Source organism: Marmota marmota, unplaced genomic scaffold (assembly GCF_001458135.2).
Source record: "Marmota marmota marmota unplaced genomic scaffold, marMar, whole genome shotgun sequence".
Lineage (NCBI taxonomy): Eukaryota > Metazoa > Chordata > Mammalia > Rodentia > Sciuridae > Marmota > Marmota marmota.
In genome coordinates, this window is record NW_025999986.1 from 567,255 (window position 1) to 585,771 (window position 18,517).

Sequence of the window (18,517 nt, forward strand, 5' to 3'; positions counted from 1 at the left end):
CCTGTACGGAAGCTCAGGCCCAAGGTAGGACCCAGTAAATCCCATAACCAGCAGACACCCACCTGAGGAGCTTAGGTTCAGCCCAGACCTTCCTCGCTGACCTGTGCAGGAGCTAGGGCTCAGGGTAAGCTTAGGTCTGCCCCCACCCCAAAACCACCTGGGAGCCCAGTTCTAACCCACTCCCATCTTGAGACACTGCAGCCATCCCCATAGCTTTCACCATGCAGTGACCTTTACCATGGGACAACAGATAGGGCCTAGAAGTTGCATCTTGCAGCAGGCATCCCAAAGACAGTATACGTCCAACTCTTTCAGCCACATCTCTGAAAGACATTGTATCCATCTGGGGGCACCTACACTGCTGTTTCAAGTTATCTCCTGCTATCACTGACACCTCCTATAGTTGAAGTAGCATACATCCTGGGACACTGTCAGGGTCTGGAAGGCCAACACCAAGGTGAGATACAGATAATCTGCACAGATACTACAAGATTATAGTGTAGAAACTGTAATACCTCACATCCACACTGCAAGAAAGGAAATCACATAGACAACATGAGAAAACAAGGGAGGAAAGTGCCCCAAACAAACCAGGATACTACAGTAACAGAACCCATGGACAGCACAGTTGATGCAATGTCAGAGAAAGAGTTCAGAATGTTTATAATTAAAATAATCTGTGAATTTAAAAATGACTTAAATGAGAAATACAGGCAAAATTGATCACCAATAAACAGATAAAGAAGCAAATCTAGGCAACAATTGATCACAACAACAAAGAGGTAAGGGGACAAATACAGATAGTAAAAGATTATTTCAAAAATAGAGAGATTCTGAAAAAAAAATAGAAATCCTTAAAATTATGGAAACAATAAACCAAATAAAAAAACTCAATAGAAAGCATTACCAACAGACTAGATCACTTGGAAGACAAAACATCAGATAATGACATGAATGTATACAATCTGGAAAATAAAGTTGACCACACAGTGAAGATGATGAAGAACCATAAGCAGAACATCCCAGAATTATGGGATAGCATCAAAACACCAAATCTAAGAGTTATTAGATAGAGGAAGGCACAGAGTTTCAAACCAAAGGAATGCACAATCTCTTCAATGAGATAATATCAGAAAATTTCCCCCAAATGAAAAATGATTGGAAAATCAAATACATGAGGCTTACAGGTACCAAATATACAAAATTACAACAGGTCCACATCAAGCCACATTATACTGAATATGCCTAGAATACAGAATAAGAATTGAATCTTAAAGGCCACGAGAGAGAAATCAAATCACACATAGAGGGAGACCAATTTGTATCTCAGCATATTTTTTCAGCCCAGATCCTCAAATCCAGGAGATCCTGAAGCAACATATACCAAGCTCTGAAAGAAAATGGATGCCAGTCAAGAATCTTATATCCAGAAAAATTAAGCTCTATATTTGATGATGAAATAAAAACCTTCTGTGATAAACAAAAACTAAAAGAATTTACAACTAGAAAGCCTGCACCACAGAACATCCCCACCAAAATATTTCATAAAAAGAAATTGAAAAATAACAATGAAAATCAGCAAAGGGAGGTATTACACTAAAGGAAAAACTAATCAAAGGAGAAATCAAGTCTAGTTAAATATTAAAAATAAAAAAATGGCAGGGAATGCAAATCATGTCTCAATAATAATACTGAATGTTAATAGCCTAAACTCACCAATCAAAAGACATACACTGACAGATTGGATTTTAAAAAAAGACCCAACATTATGTTGCCTCTAATAAACTCATCTCATAGTAAAAGACATCCACAGACTGAAGGTGAAAGGTTTGGATAATTCATACCACTCCCATGGACTGCGGAAACAAACAGTAGACTTCAAGCCAAAAGATATAAAGAAGGATATTTATACTACTTAATCAACAAGACATAACAATAATAAATATATATGCCTCCCAAAATAGGGCATTTATGTTCATCAAACTCTTCTCAAGTTCAAGAATCAAATAAACCACAACACAATAATTCTGGGTGACTTTAAAATATCTCTTTCACTACTGGTAGATCTTCCAAACAAAAACTGAACAAAGAAACTATAGAACTCAATAATACAATCAATAACTGATAGACCCAGCCTGAATCCCTCTTAAAATTGGGAGCCATCTCACCACAAAGACATGAAAAGCTAATTTCGGCTTTACTATAAATTACTGCATATTCTGAACCTGCTTGGAATGCCTGCCCATGCCTTGAACTCACCTATGCCTGGCTCCCTCTGACCAGATAGCAGCACTATCTGAAACTTTAGTGACGCCGCCTCATAAATCTTAGCCTTCCCTTGCCAGATAATGACTCTCTCTGAGGCTCTAATGACCTTTATAAGTTCTGATGTTTGGACCAGCAAAAATATAAACTAGCCTTTGTGTTATGCTCTTTGGAGTTTTGTTATCTGTAAACCCCCTTTTGTGTAACTTTCTGGGCTATAAAGCTGGGCTGCAAGAAAGCTGTGCTGTTGTCTTGTTCCTGCAGTTTCTGTTGGGAGAGGCAGCCCAGTAGGTCAAAATAATAAGCTTGCTTTAATTTGATTTTAATTGGAGTCAGTGATCTTTTCTTTGTATCCTGGTCTAACAAACTTAGACTTAACTGACATATATTGAACATTTTATCCTTCATTGAGCAAATACATTTTCTTCTCAGCAGCACATAGATCCTTCTCTAAAATAGACCATATATTATGACACAAAACAACTTTTAGCAAATATAAAAAAGAAATAGAGATACTAACCTGCATTCTAACAGATCATAGTCAAATGAAATTATAAATCAATGATAAAATAAAAAATACAATCTTTTCCAACACCTGGAGACTAAATAATATGCTACTGAATGAACAATGGGTTGCAAAAGTCATCAAGGAAGAGATTAAAAATTTCTTAGAGGTGAATTAGAACACAGATAAAACATATCAAAATCTCTGGGACACTATGAAGGCAGCACTAAGAGGAAAGTTCATTGCATGGAGTTCATTTCTTTCATAGAAGAAAAAGTCAACAAATAAATAAGTTAACATTACATCTCAAAGCCCTAGAGAAAGATAAACAAATCTACACCAAAAGCACTAGAAGACAGGAAATAATTAAAATTAGAAATGAGGGGCTGGGTATGTGGCTCAAGCTGTAACATGCTCGCCTGGCATGTGCGGGGTGCTGGGTTCGATCCTTAGCACCACATAAAAATAAAATAAAGATGTTGTGTCCACCAAAAACTAAAAAATAAATATTAAAAATTCTCTCTCTCTCTTCACAAAAAATTAAAATTAGAAATGAAATCGAAGCAAAAGAAACATTTGAAAAAAATAAGTAGAACCAAAATATGGTTCTTTGAAAAATTAAGTAAAATTGACAGACCCTTAGCTTTGCTAACAAAGAGGAGAAAGAAAGCTCTAATTACTAACATATGATATGTGATGAAAAAGGAAATATTATCACACTACAGAAACACAGAATATAATTACAAATTATTTTGAAAACTTGTACTCCAATAAAATAGAAAATATTGAAGGCATTGACAAATTTCTAGAGTCATAGGATTTGTCCAAATTGAATCAGGATGGTACACACAATTTAAGTACATCAATTTCAAGTGATGAAACCGAAGACACCATCAGAATTCTAGCAACCAAGGAAAGCTCAGGACCAGATGGATACACAGCTGAATTCTACAAGACCTTTACAGAAGAACTAATACCAATACTCTTCAATTTATTTCAGGAAATAGAAAAAGAGGAAGCACTTCCAAACTCATTCTATGAGGCCAAAATCACCCTAATTCCAAAACCAGGCAAAGACAATTCAAAGAAATAAAACTTCAGACCAATATCTCTAATGAATATATATATATATATATAACAAAATTCTCAATAAAATTCTGGCAAATCAAATACAAAAACAAGTCAAAAAGATAGTACGCCATGATCAAGTGGGGTTCATCTCAGGGATGCAAGGTTGGTTCAACATATGAAAACCAATAAATGTAATTCATCACATCAATAGACTTACAAATAAGAATCATATGATCATCTCAATAGACACAGAAAAAGCATTTGACAAATACATCATCCCTTTACGTTAAAAACACTAGAAAAACTAGGAATAACAGGAACATATCTCAATATCATAAAAGCTGTCTATGTTAAGCCCCAGGCCAACATCATTCTAAATGGAGAAAAATTGAAGACATTCCCTCTAAAACCTGGAGCAAGATAGGGATGCCCTCTTTACTACTTCTATTTAACATAGTTCTTGAAACACTGGCCAGAGCAATTAGACATACAAAAGAAATTAAATGGATAAGAATAGGAAAAGAAGAACTCAAATTAGCACTATTTGTCAATGATATGATTCTATACCTTGAAAAAAATTTTCACTAGAAAACTTCTGGACCTAGTAAATGAATTTAGCAAAGCAGCAGGATACAAAAATCAACACCCATAAATCAAAGGCATTTTTGTATATCAGTGACAAATCCTCTGAAAGGGAAATGAGGAAAACTACCCCATATACAAGAGCCTCAAAAAAAAAAATGCTTCGGAATCAACTTAATGAAAGAGGTGAAAGATCTATACAACAAAAAATACAGAACACTAAAGAAAGAAATTAAAGAAGACCTTAGAAGATGAAAAGATCTCCCTTGTTCTTGGATAGACAGAATTAATATTCTAAAACGACCATACTATCAAAAGCACAATATAGATTTAATGCAATGCCAATCAAAATCTCAATGTCATTCCTTACAGAAATAGAAAAAGCGTCATGAAATTCATCTGGAAATATAAGAGACCCAGAATAGCTAAAACAATCCTTAGAAAGAAGAGTGAAGCAGGTGGTATCACTATACCAGAACTTAAACTGTAATATAGAGCAAAAGTAACAAAAACAGCATGGTATTGGCCCCAAAATAGACTTGTAGACCAGTGGTACAGAATAGAGGGCACAGAGGCTAACCCCACATAATTACAGTTATCTTATATTAGACAAAGGCATCAAAAACATACATTAGAGAAAAGATAGCCTCTTCAAGAAATGGTGCTGGAAATCCATATGCAGCAAAATAAAATTAAACCCCTATTGCTCACCATACACAAAACTCAACTCAAAGTAGATCAAGGACCTAGGAATTAAACCAGAAGCACTGCATCTATTAGAATGAAAAGTTGAACAATTCTCCATCATGTAGGATTAGTCCCCAATTTTCTTAATAAGACTTTTATAACACAAAAATTAATATCAAGAATCAATAAATGGGATGGACTCAAACTAAACATCTTCTTTTCAACAAAAGAAACAATCAGCAAGGTGAATAGAGAGCCTACAATTTGGGAGCAAATTTTTCCAAACGTATGTTAGAGCACTAATCTCTAGGATATATAAAGAATTCAAAAATCTTTACACACAAAAAACCCAAATAACTCAATCAATAAATGGGCCAAGGAACTGAATAGATAGTTCTCAGAATAAGATATACATTCAATCAACAAATATATGAAAAAAAAAATGTTCAACATCTCTAGCAATTAAAGAAATGCAAATCCAAACTTCTCTAAGATTTCATCTCACTCCAGTCAAATTAGCAGCTATTAAGAATACAAACAACAATAAGTGTTGGCGAGGATGTGGGGAAAAAGGTACACTCATACACTGCTGGTGGGACTGCAAATTGGTGCAGCCATTATAGAAAGCAGTATGGAGAATCCTTGGAAAACTGGGAATGGAACCAACATTTGACCCAGCTATTCCTCTCAATACCCAAATGACTTAAAAACAGCATACTACAGGGACACAGCCACATCAATGTTTATAGCAGCACAATTCACAATAGCTAAGTTGTGCAACCAAACTAGATGCCCTTCAGTAGATGAATGGATAAAAAATGTGGTATACATACACAATGGAATACTATTCAGCATTAAAGGAAAATAAAATTATGGCATTTTCAGGTAAATGGATGGAGTTGGAGAATATAATGCTAAATGAAGTTAGCCAACCCCCAAAACACCAAATGCTGAATATTTTCTCTGATTTAAGGCTGCTGATTCATAATGTGGGGATGGGGGCATGGGAGGATTAGATAAACTCCAGATAGGGGAAAAGGGGAGGGAGGAAAAAGGAGGGATATGAGGGTAGGAAAGATGGTGGAATGAGATGGACATCATTACCCTAAATACATGTATGAAGACACTAGTGGTGAGAAAATACTTTGTGTACAACTAGAGATATGAAAAATTGTGCTCTTTATGTATAATATGAATTGTAATGCATCTGCTGTCATATATAACAAATTAAAATTTTAAAAAATGAAAATAAATCAAATAGAAAAATAGGAAATTTAAAACAAACCATAATGATAAATCTATTGATTATAAATAATTAAACACTCAATTAAAAGATTGCCAGACATCTTAACAAAACAAGACCTAACTCTGAGAGTTCTACTTTAATTGCAAATGAAGAAAATTTAAAAGTTAAATTATGGAAAACATAAATATGAAAATATAAATCATAATATCTGTAATATTAATATTAATATCACTGAAATAGACCAGGAAAAGGAATATTGCCCAGGACAAAGAGAAACATTTCATGATGAGATGAAGGAAGTCATAGAAAGGATATAAGTCATCTTAATCATGTGTGCCTCTAATAATAGTGCTTCTGTATTTACTAAACCAAAAATGACAAAAAAGAAGAAAAAAGGTTTATATGTGGGGATTTCTACACTCCTTTTTCTGTCAGGAACTGACTGAGTAGTTAGAAAACCTGTAAAAATATAGAATATTTAAACAAGATTATTGTGTTAGTGCAGTCTGGTTGCTGTAACAAAATGCCATAGATTGGGTAGCTTATAAACAACAGGAACTTTTTCTCACAGTTCTGGAGGATAGAAAATCCAACATCGAGGTGCCAATGAATTTGGTGTAAACAAACAACAGAGAATATCAATGAAACCAAATGCTGATTCTTTGGAAATTAGTTGAATTGATCAGAGATTCATTGGGCACTGTCTAGAGAGGGGTTCAGGGTGCTGGTGAATTTTCCTGTGGATTTTCTTGGTGGATCTGTCATTGGAGTTTATGAATCAGACAGCAGGAAGTGTAGCAGGCTGTTGAAACCAGGCCAGTTGTTGTGTGCTTCCTCCCCTTCCTGACCCTACTGTCCATAGACTGATTCAGCCAGGTCAGTTCCTCCTATGGTCTGGTAGCACAAAGCAGAAATAAGACCCTGGGCAGAATCCTTAGGGCTAGGGAAATCAGGCACTAGCTTTTTTTTTTTTTAACTTTATACCATGTTTTTAAAAAGAAAGAAAGAAAGAAAGAAAGAAAGAAAGAAAGAAAGAAAGAAAGAAAGAAAGAAAGAAAGAAAGAAAGAAAGAAAGAAAGAAAGAAAGAAAGAAAGAAAGAAAGAAAGAAAGAAAGAAAGAAAGAAAGAAAGAAAGAAAGAAAGAAAGAAAAACTCAAGTTAAGGTAGCCTCTCTTGTAGCCTCTCTTGGCATGAGCTGTGACACCTTGGAGGAAGGGAGATGCAGATAAAATAAAACCTCTCTTCACTGTGTCTGCTCTCAGCTTATTTACTCCAAAAGGATGCTGAAACCTCAGTGAGACTCTAGGCCTCCCTCCAAGGAATTCTTGCCAAAATCAGTATTTTTACTGGGGTATGAAAGCTAGAACATTCTATCCTGCCATCCTGATAATGTCATTCTCTTTATCTTCTTATAATCACATTAATGTCATCATGGAGACAAGACTCTCCTGGCCTCATTTACATTTAAAGTCCAAAGGCTTCATCTCCACAAATCAACAAACAACCTAGGAAACAAGTCTTTGAAATACAAATTTTAGCCAAAAACAAGCATTCAGTCTACAAATCCAATAATATTTCAAAACCAAGAATTATCTATGACTTAAACAACAATAAAAGTTCAACTAGAAAGTTGCTGAAGTTTCTTTGAACTCCTTGATATTTCTAGTGATTCAATGTGAGATGTTAAATGAGATCTATGATGTTCCTGCAAAGAAACTATGTACATAATTACAAGAAAGACCAAAGGTATTAATGTAGGAGAGATGAGGCCAGACACATGAGGAATTTTCAGGAAGCAGGTTCATTTAATCTGTAACATTTCAGAGGACCCAATGCATAAAAATCTCTGGACCCCAGGTTTAGAAATTCTTTGATATTCTTATTAAGTGGGTAGTTGCATGACAGTTCCTTCTTGTTCCATATTCTCAGGTTGTACAGACCTTTCACATGTTTTTATCAAGAAAACAGAGATAGTACCTTTTGCAAAGCAAGTTTTCTTGAGACAGAGTTAGTCTACCACACCATTTGATTGTAAACTTGGCATTTACAAAAAAGAGAAAGCTTCAAATGAGTTATCTGTAGAAATTCTGCTGACTTTCATTGTAAAAATTGTGCTGACAAGGTGAGAAGCTGCTATGATTATGGCAGGGATCTTTGGGGGCTATAGCAGTATAACTATCAGTATGCTAAATTAAAATGGTACAAATAAACTGTCGGTAAGATTATACCAAATCTGACCAAAATTGATCTCTAACCTGAGAGTGGTTTAGTATCTGTTGTGGTAAATTTTTCAAAGAGACTGCCTTAGTCAAATAAACCTATAAAAAGAAAGTATTTCCAAAATTTCACAGCCTTATAGCCTTAAATTTTCCAAAATCTCCTTTCCAATTTACCATCAGCATTTTAAGACCAGCAATAACCAGGTAATTCCAAGAAGCTGAGGTCAAAAGAGACATTGAGAAATACCATCAGCCAATTACAACACCACAAAAACAATCCATCCTGTCCTCTGCATTCCAAGAAAGAGACTCTGAAGTATTTTTGTGTTAGGTACAAATTTGGGAGGATTCTGAGGAAAAGCCCAAATTCAATGAAATAAAATTCTGGGACTGATTTACTATCTCTTTTGTAAGCCTAAGATGAAATGTTAGCATGTGTGCCACGTGTCCCTTCCTTCTCAGAGATATGTTCTGAAGAAAGCATGGGGTTAGAGAACTTCAAAAGTTCCCACTTCAAAGTGGAAGAAAAACAAATTAAATGAATTACAGAATTTCTAAAGGATTTTAAATTTAGCCCTAGTGAATGAATAACACTTCATGCTTTTAAACACAACTGCCTGTATTTGAATACTGATCCACAAATGATTAACCAGAAGATAATCACCATGATCCAATTAAATAGGCCAAAACTATCAATGTCTCAGAATGAACACATACTAGTTGGTTAGTAATGTTGATTACTTTTTAAAGTAATTATTATTATGCTTTTCATTATCACACTTTAAAAATTATTCTATTATCAGAAATATTTGAATATATTATCAAATTGAATAGATGTTAATGAACTTTACTGCTACATAAAACATTTAGTTGTATGTATCAATAAGGGAACCTAAAATATTTTAGGGAATAAAAGGACAATGATAGAACTCCTGTTAGTCATGTATCAATTATTAATTGGGCAACTATGTGCAATGCACCAAGTACACAACCATATTTGGAAGCTCTGAAAATTTAACTTTGTTTTCTTCACTCATCTTTCCACTTTCTCTCTGCTCTCCAGTAACAAAAATTCCCCTTATTAATTTAACTTGCTATTGACCACGTGCCTTAGCATTCCTTCAGTATGTGGGTAGCATTTAATATTATACAAATCAATGTCCTTATTTTAGAAAGTACTAACGAGTATATTTGCTCTTTGGTACTAACAAAGAGGGAGAGAGAACTTCTTGAGTGAAAGATAAATAGTATGAACAATTACTTTTCTAATCCAACCACCTGCTGGAGAAGTTAATTCTGAATCTACACGGTTCATTTTGGGGTACATAATGAACAATTCAAAATACCCTTAAAAACAAAATTTACATCTCAAGCCCCAATTCCAATTTGTTGGGACTCCATTTTCTAACTTCATGTGCCAACAACCCTTAACTCTGGCAGTTGTTCTTATTCTGCAGGTGTTGAGTGAAGCTTCAGTCAATCATATTGTTTTCCAAGGCAGGTGGATGGATGAAGAAGGGTAACAATAAAGCATTTCCCTTCCCTGGAAAACCTTCTGGATCCAGCCTACTTCAATTCACATCTTATTAGCCAGAATTAGTTACAAGTACAAGAAAATCTGAGAAATATGTTATTTAACTGAATGTATTTGCCACAACAAGTAAATTTATTATTCCATCAGTAAGGAGTAGAATGTGAGAAAAGGTAATTATTTTGTCCAATCCTCATAAATCTAATACAAATCCCCATGGCTCTTCATCTGCTTCATAGAATGAAAACTGTTATGAACTATATTTTATGTGGTATATATACACAATGGAATATTACTCAGATATAAGAAAGAAAGAAATCATGGTATTTGCCTGTAAATGGATGAAACTGGAGAATATCATGCCATGTGAAATAAGCCAATTCCCATCCCTCCCAAAAAAGGCCAAATGTTTTCTCTGATATTTGGATGCTAATTTCAAAATAAGGGAAGGAGTTAGAGAAGAATAGAAGTATTTGGATTAGAAAAAGAGGAATGAAGGGAAGTGAGGGGGAATGGAATTAGGAAAGATAGTAGAATGAATTGGACATTACTATCCTCTGTACATATATAATTACACAACCAATGTAATTCTACATCATGTACAAACAACTAAAAGAATGAAAAGTTATACTCCATATATGTAAAATATGTCAAATACATTCAACTATCCTGTATAACTAATTAGAACAAAAAAAAAAACTACATTTAATCATACTTAAGCAGTCAGATTCTAATTCAGGAGTACTAAATGCAAAAAAAAAGTACAAGTTAGAATATGTAGGATTGTAACAATAAGTATGTACTGTGGAATTTCAAAGAGGACATTTATTGCAGTTATAATAAGGAAAATTTCCTATCTAAATGACATTTTGTTCTTCCCTAGTGTTTTGCATTTGCCTTTATATCACTTAAGTCCTATCTTCAGTATTTTTCTCACTTTTCTTTATAATAACAATCATTCAGTTCCTTGCCTGGTTCTTTCACCATCCTAAAACATACTTCTAACACTCAATCTTATTGTACTTACTTTTAATAGAAACAAGTAGACACATTGTAAAAGTTATGTTACTAAAATATTATGTAATTTATTAATATAATACAATCTGATTATTAATTATAATCAGAATATTGACTTCTTCAACATACTATGAAATGAAAATTCTATAATTTTCATAATAATGTTTAATAGCATGCTTAATTCAGATAAAAATAAAAATAATCAATTTACATTAAAGTTTAGAATGATCAAAGAATTGGTTGAAATAACATATTTCAATTGAGTTTATATCATACTGTAAACATAGCTTGCAATGACAGTTACCATTAACATGTTATTAATTATATTGAACCATTAATTTGTCTGCCTCTTAGGTTTATTTCTTTTGCTTCCCGAATGTCAGCATTTTCCTACAAATAGAGACAGACCTGTCCATGACGACTCTCAAGAGGCAGAATCAAACTGCTTCCTGACATTCTCCAGTGCAAAAAAAGTTATGTCCCTTGGGAAGAGTGTAAAGATAAGGATTCAGAACGCAGAGGAGAACTGAAGTATTATATATTTATAAACCATTGTTTTTCAGGAAAAAGTAAGTTTCAAAAGTACTATCATGTGACCAGTATGGCTCTGTATGCTTTTCTCTCTCCAGTTTGTACATGTGGGGTGGATAGGTACCTGGGGACATTGCTAGGAGAGACAAGGTACTCAGGAGACATGCAATCTTCCTGAGATCAGACATGGCCCATGCCTACAACAAAGGCTTCTAGATGCACCATCTGAAAGATGAGGATGAGGAAGATTTACATCCTCTGAATTTCAGGGTGAAATACAGAGAAAATCAGGGCATATTCATCAGAAACAATAATCAGCTACTTCTCCCATTAAATTTTGTGACTCAAGGAATGCATAATTGCTTATGTGTTAAGAATAGAGGACTTTTGAAAACAGTACATTAAAGTGTGAAAATGGATAGCTGATACTTAAAGCATTTCTATTTCTCATCATTATTTTAATTAGTTACTGTCTTCTTCTCTGAGAAGTGTAACTTTATTCAGAGGCATATTCCTCTTTCAGAAAATAGCTGGGAGTTGGTCTAAACAACTAATTATTTCATAGAAAATTAATATTTATCTTATTGTTGGGGAATGGAGATACCCAAATTATCCTGCACATGGCAATTCAATAAGGTACCAAAACAATTCTACTGGTTTTTGTTAAGACCTTGATGAAGTGAGTCTGGGGTAACTGTGGAAATAGACCATGTGCCTAATAATCTTTTCATGAACAATTGTTACAAATTTTATGCACTATTAAACCATTTTAGAAATAACAACTGCAGAATAATGAAGGTTAACATTTATGGACTGTTTCCTGGTGCGAAGCACTGTACTAAGTGTTTCAGATGCATTATCTATCAGTATAGCATATACTTTCCTTTGGCTGATAGGAAGTAAAGAAATATTTCATGATAAAAACAGATGAAATAATACACTGGGACAGTCAATTAATATTTATAATTATGTGACACCAATCCAAAATGAATATGCTTTCCCTTATTATTTCCAAATAATAACTGTAAAGAGTATATCTATCTTGAATCTTGGAGCTGTGTAAAGTGGCATGTGAAGTCAATCATTGACCTATTTTTTGAACAATTAAAAGTATCTCCTTCCTCATCTCTTGCATATATCCAACTACCATGAAAAAATATATTTCATGATTCAAACCTTCACAACCTCACCAGTGTTTAACAGCTACGTTATAACATTGTATAGCAGTAGAGATAAAACATAATTTACTATCATGTATGGAATTGCTGTATGTTCATATTATATCACAGTACCTATTTAAATGACTTTATTCTAACTCTTAATATAGACTATTTTGTAGATCGATAATAATATGGAATATAGAATAACCCATGAATACTTTAACATGAAGCTTCAAAGGGCAGAATGTTTTACATTTTTAAGGGCCACTGTTTACTGTTTTTTCATGTTTTGCTTCTATAATTTTGTAATTTTTAGTCAACACAGCATAACAAAAAAGGTAAGAAGGGCTTGATCATCCTATCTTTATGAAGAAATAACCAGAAACTTTAAGTTAAGAAAATGTATAAGATGAGAGGCAAAGGTGATTTGCATGCTGAATTTTTCTGGTTGCTTGACAAAGCTGCTTCTGAAGACCTTTGACAGCTTTTGTAACATATTAATCTCCATATATGGGTAATAATGAAAATGAAACATTCTTTTACAAAAAGTGTTATTGTTATATAAAGCTGTGTCCCATCCACCAGTTGGTTTCTCCCTTTCCCCAATATGACTGACCCTCACCTCCAAAATAAGGATTTGCATTTGCTGTAACAGTCTAAATAGGACAAAGACATTCATGGAAGGAAATCTTCATGAGATTAAGAAATAGTCACATTTTTTTTTATGGTTGAACCATACCACTTGTTCTCTCCATTAGTGTCCTCAAGAAAACTGCAGTTCCTCCCAAAGGCAGGACTATACAATGGGTAAGAACAATACCTGCAAATTTAACTTATGAAACAAGATGACAACATCTCCACAGAGCCCTCTATGTAACTGCATAACCTATAACCTATTATTGAAGAGTTAAGATAGTTGAAAAAATCTTTGTGGTTTTAAAAAAAGAAAAGTTAACCATTATCTTAATTTTATTTGCTCAGCCTTAAGTGAATTGTGTTACTACATGAGAAATATAGATGTTTAAATCAATCATAGTTGAAGGAAAAGTGTTTATAAGAGCTTTCAGATAAGTGTTAATGCATCCTAATAGACTACTCAATGTTAAAAAATTGTATACTAGCCATGTTCATTGTGAGATCATATAATTATACAGAGTTGCAGCTTCATATGTAATAGAGATTTTTATCAGTTTACTTGTTCTCCATACTTAACTTTTGGAAAATTTGCAAAGATTTTTGGACAATAAACTTAAAAAAATTAAAAAATGACCAACAATGCACAACTTCTTTTGTCCAGGGCATAAAATTCCAGTGGCAATTGTTTGTTTGTATATATTATTTGATTTTCATCTCTCCATGATGGTAGATGAATAGTAAAATCATGAGAAAAAGATGAAGTTGATGAATAGGAGAAAATATTATAGATTGTAATGTAAAATTTTCCAAAGGGAGAAGATGCAACGTAAATCTACTGTGACAGAGCATGTACATATGTGTACATATGTGCATATGCTGTGTAATAATGCTTGAGCATTTAATCACTTTTTAAGTGCTGATGGGAATTAACTCAATCCTTCCAACAACTTCATGGAAAATATATTATCATCTAAATATAAATTAAGTAAATTAACTAAATGTAAATTAAGTAAATCTAAATGTAAATTAAGTAAATGTTATCTTTAACCCAGCATTAGATGCATAGTCTAAGATTTGAACCCATATATAATAATTCCATACTATTTTTCTTGTCCTTTTTGCCTCTCCATCAGTCCTGGGAGTCAAACACTTGGCTTTATGCATGCCAGGCAAGCATTTTAGCACTGAATCACATCCCCAGCCCTCTCCAGAATATTCTTAACCACATAGCACTCAGTGTATATTTTTGTGTATGTGTTTCTGCCCATAGGTATAAATATATATTTGTATAAGTGAAAATGTACACTTTTTACATATTTTTGTAAATGCAAGTATTCTTTTTTTTGCTCAAAATAATTTAGTACCTCTAAAATCCTATGTTTGAATATACCAGTTTAAATGTGGTATAAATAATGATGTGATATTAAAAATACAGCTTAAACATGATCTTGGGTTATGCCAATGAGAAGACAGGCTATAGAGCAATCAAATTGATATCTCCTTATCCTCTTCCCTGTTCAGGGAAAATATTGCTTAGATTTTTAGTTAGTGACATTTCAAAATGAACAATCCAAACTTTAGTACACCCACAAAAGAGCAAGGAATATCTCATCAAATTTGGTAATTATCAGATTCAGAAAAAAATAACTGTCACATTTCAGATAGTTGAGAGAGATCAGATGAACTTCAGGAAACCTAATATGCAAAATTGGTCAGAATATGTGTAGGTAGTCAGGGTAAAGCTAAGAATTAAAACCTTTTTCGTCACATGAGAACTTGCTGATTGGTAAGAGTGGGAGAGATAATGGTAAACAAAAGCAAATAAATTAATAAAATCCCATACCAGTGTCTTTGTCTAAGGCTACTCTCAAATAAGCAAACCAACATTACAGAATGGTGTATGTGTTATCAAAGCAGTTATAGGGTGATGGGAATGCAGATGGGCGGGATGTAACTGACTAGTATACGAACAAAGAAAGGCAGAGGTCAGGAAGGGCTTCTAGAGAGGAGACAAAGCTATTCTGGAATTTAAACATAGAAAGGCAGTTGACCAGGTAAATATTCAGGAAGGCAATTACCAAGGCCCCAGATAAAAATTAGCACAAAGAAAACAAAATATATGCAAGCCAGGTATGTATTAAATGGTGCAAGCAGTTTGAGGAAACTGTAACATAAGGTCCACCTGAGTAAGGAATGAGATTAAAAAAAAAAAAATCTACTAATTGTAAGTGACCTGATTCTTAGATTCTCATTAATCATATTAAGAAATGTGAACTTTAACTTGAAGGAAATGATAATTTTCATTTAGCAAAAGTGCTTTGGTATATAAAGAATGGAAGATGAAAAATACTAAGATGAAGAAATTAATTCCAGAACTGTAATTATCTCAGCAGTACAGCGTAGATACAATGTCTCTGGCTGTGATGCAGCCTTTGCAAGACTGCCCTTCCTCTTTCACATCTCAGCTCATGCTTCTCATTCTCAAGGACCCTCCCCCCATCAGCAATTTAAACTTGGTAAGTCACCACAACATATTCTAGTTTTAACTCTATACATTGCAGCAATTATTTACTTCTGTTTTCCTTCACTAAAGTGTAAGCCTTATTTGCAGAGAAATGTTTTTTGTTCATTGCTAACCCCAATGCCTACAAGAGTAAATACAATACAGTCTGAACTTAAAATTTGGTGAATAAACCAGTAAAGAAAGAACATCAGTGGAATAGGAATGGAGAGAAATGAGGACTTTCATTTGGTAGCATTTGACAAATGATTTTTAAAGGAAGGCATGGAGAATCGAAATGTAATTAACATTTTTTTCCATTTGTTGCTTGGTAGCTAAGTACATTTTGGGGAAATCAACTGAAGTGGTGAACACAGAAAAGGATTTGGTTTAAAAAGGGATGAGAATGAGTAGTAATTTCTGAACTTTAGAATCACAGGTAAGAAATTTCTCCTTCTGAGTTCTTCAGAAATCATACAATGTTCTATTTCCCTCATCTGAAGAATCCTTCCGGTTACTCTGCTGTTCTTTTTTACAGGACATGAGCCTCAATTGCTCCTCCTGGCAGGACAACAGCTTGTTTGTAAAACGTTTTTGCATTTGCCAAATTCTCTGACGTCACTGAACAGTGTTTCCTTCTATTTACCCTTATCCTACTCATGTTCCTCGCATCACTGAAGGGCAATGCCCCCATAGCCCTTGCCATCTGGACTCACCCAGTCCTTCATACCCCCATGTACTTCTTTCTGGCCAACCTGTCTCTCCTAGAGATTGGCTACACTTGCTCTGTCATACTCAAGATGCTGCAGTCTTGTGAGTGAGGCCCGAGGAATCTTTCGGGAGGGTTGTGCCACACAGATGTTTTTCTTTACATTATTTGCTATCAGTGAGTGCTGCCTTTTGGCAGTCATGGCTTTTGACCGCTATATGGCCATATGTTCCCCACTCCACTATGCAACACAAATGAGTCGTGGGGTGTGTGCCCAATTGGCAGTGGTTTCTTGGACACTGGGATGCATGGTAGGCTTGGGCCAAACCAATTATATTTTCTCCTTAGACTCCTGTGGCCCCTGTGAGATAGACTGCTTCTTCTGTGATCTCCCACCTATCCTGGCACTTGTTTGTGGGGATACATCCCATAATGAGGCTGCGGTCTTTGTGGTGGCAATCCTTTGCATTTCCAGCCCATTTTTATTGATCATTGCTTCCTATGGCAGAATTCTAGCTGCAGTCCTGGTCATGCCCTCCCCTGAGGGCCGCTGGAAAGCTCTCTCCACCTGTTCTTCCCACTTACTTGTACTAATGCTCTTCTATGGCTCAGGATCTGTTACCTACTTGAGGCCCAAGGCTAGCCACTCACCAGGAATGGATAAGCTGCTAGCCATCTTCTATACCGTGGTGACACCCATGCTCAACCCTATGCATGACAATAGTGGCATAATTTGGCATGAACATACTTTATATTCAGAGCTATTTTCTGATTGCAAATTCTGAAAGGTACCTGGCTTCTAAAAAATTTTAGAAGTTAAGTCTAACACTAGATAGGTTTTCCAAAATATTTTAGTCTAGGTTAGAAGTTAAAATTACCAGGTTATGTCTCAGAAGTTTTGAAAATTCTCATTCCACATTCTCAGACCTGTTCTAGACTCTGAGCACCCATCTGACTTCTGCCCTCCACACATGACTTTCCCATATAGCACTTAATTCCTTAATAACTCTATGAAATGCATTATTTCCTTTCATAAAAATGTTTTCAAATTCTTCATCCATAATTATTAGCACATAATACAGATCAAAGAATTCTTTTTGCAAACTGTGCATACCATAAAAATTTATAAACACTCCAGAACAACCAAAATTTGGTTTTAGAGGTATTTGCTATAAAATATTAAAAAGAAGATATGTGATATTTTCATCAAGAGTTTCCATGGCAAATTTTTTTTTAAGAAACAGAAATGATATTAAAATTCAAAGACGAAAGAAGAAAACTAAACTAAAAATGATTACTATAAATAATTTTTAAGATTTTTATATAATTTACAGTATTTAATGTGTGCAGATGAATCCTGACTCAATTTTAGAGATCATCCAAAAACTTGTTCTTAAGGGAAATGAACATGATTACAACATACTTCAGTAACCCAAGGCACCATAAAGGCATTGTCTTAGATTTGAACATCTAGTTGTCAGGAAGGCAACTTAGGAGGAGTTAATAGCTATTTGTATAATAGTTAAAGATGAAAAATAGTACAAATGGAGAACTCTGATGCTACCATGACTTAAGGTTATTTGCCAACTATAGGGTATAATCTCTCATAATGTGATATTTTTACCATCAGGGGATAATAGCAATGCTCACTAATGATCAAGGTGTGTATTTTGCTAGATACCCTTATTTGACCAAATACTGTTCAATTACTGTAAAGATATGTTTTTCACCTGAATGTATAAATACTAATTAACAATGGAAATAATCTAAACATGCAAAAATAGCTTAATGGTTGGCAGTTATGCTACAATTTTGGAAAGGAATTATGTGCAGATATTAGAGATGATGATGATTTCTA

At 34.2% G+C, this 18,517-nt stretch overlaps 1 pseudogene; it reads left to right on the forward strand.

The window, feature by feature from the left end:
* Nucleotides 1–16,491: 16,491 nt before the first annotated feature.
* Nucleotides 16,492–17,444, forward strand: LOC107160790 (annotated as a pseudogene).
* The last annotated feature ends 1,073 nt before the right edge of the window (nt 17,445–18,517 follow it).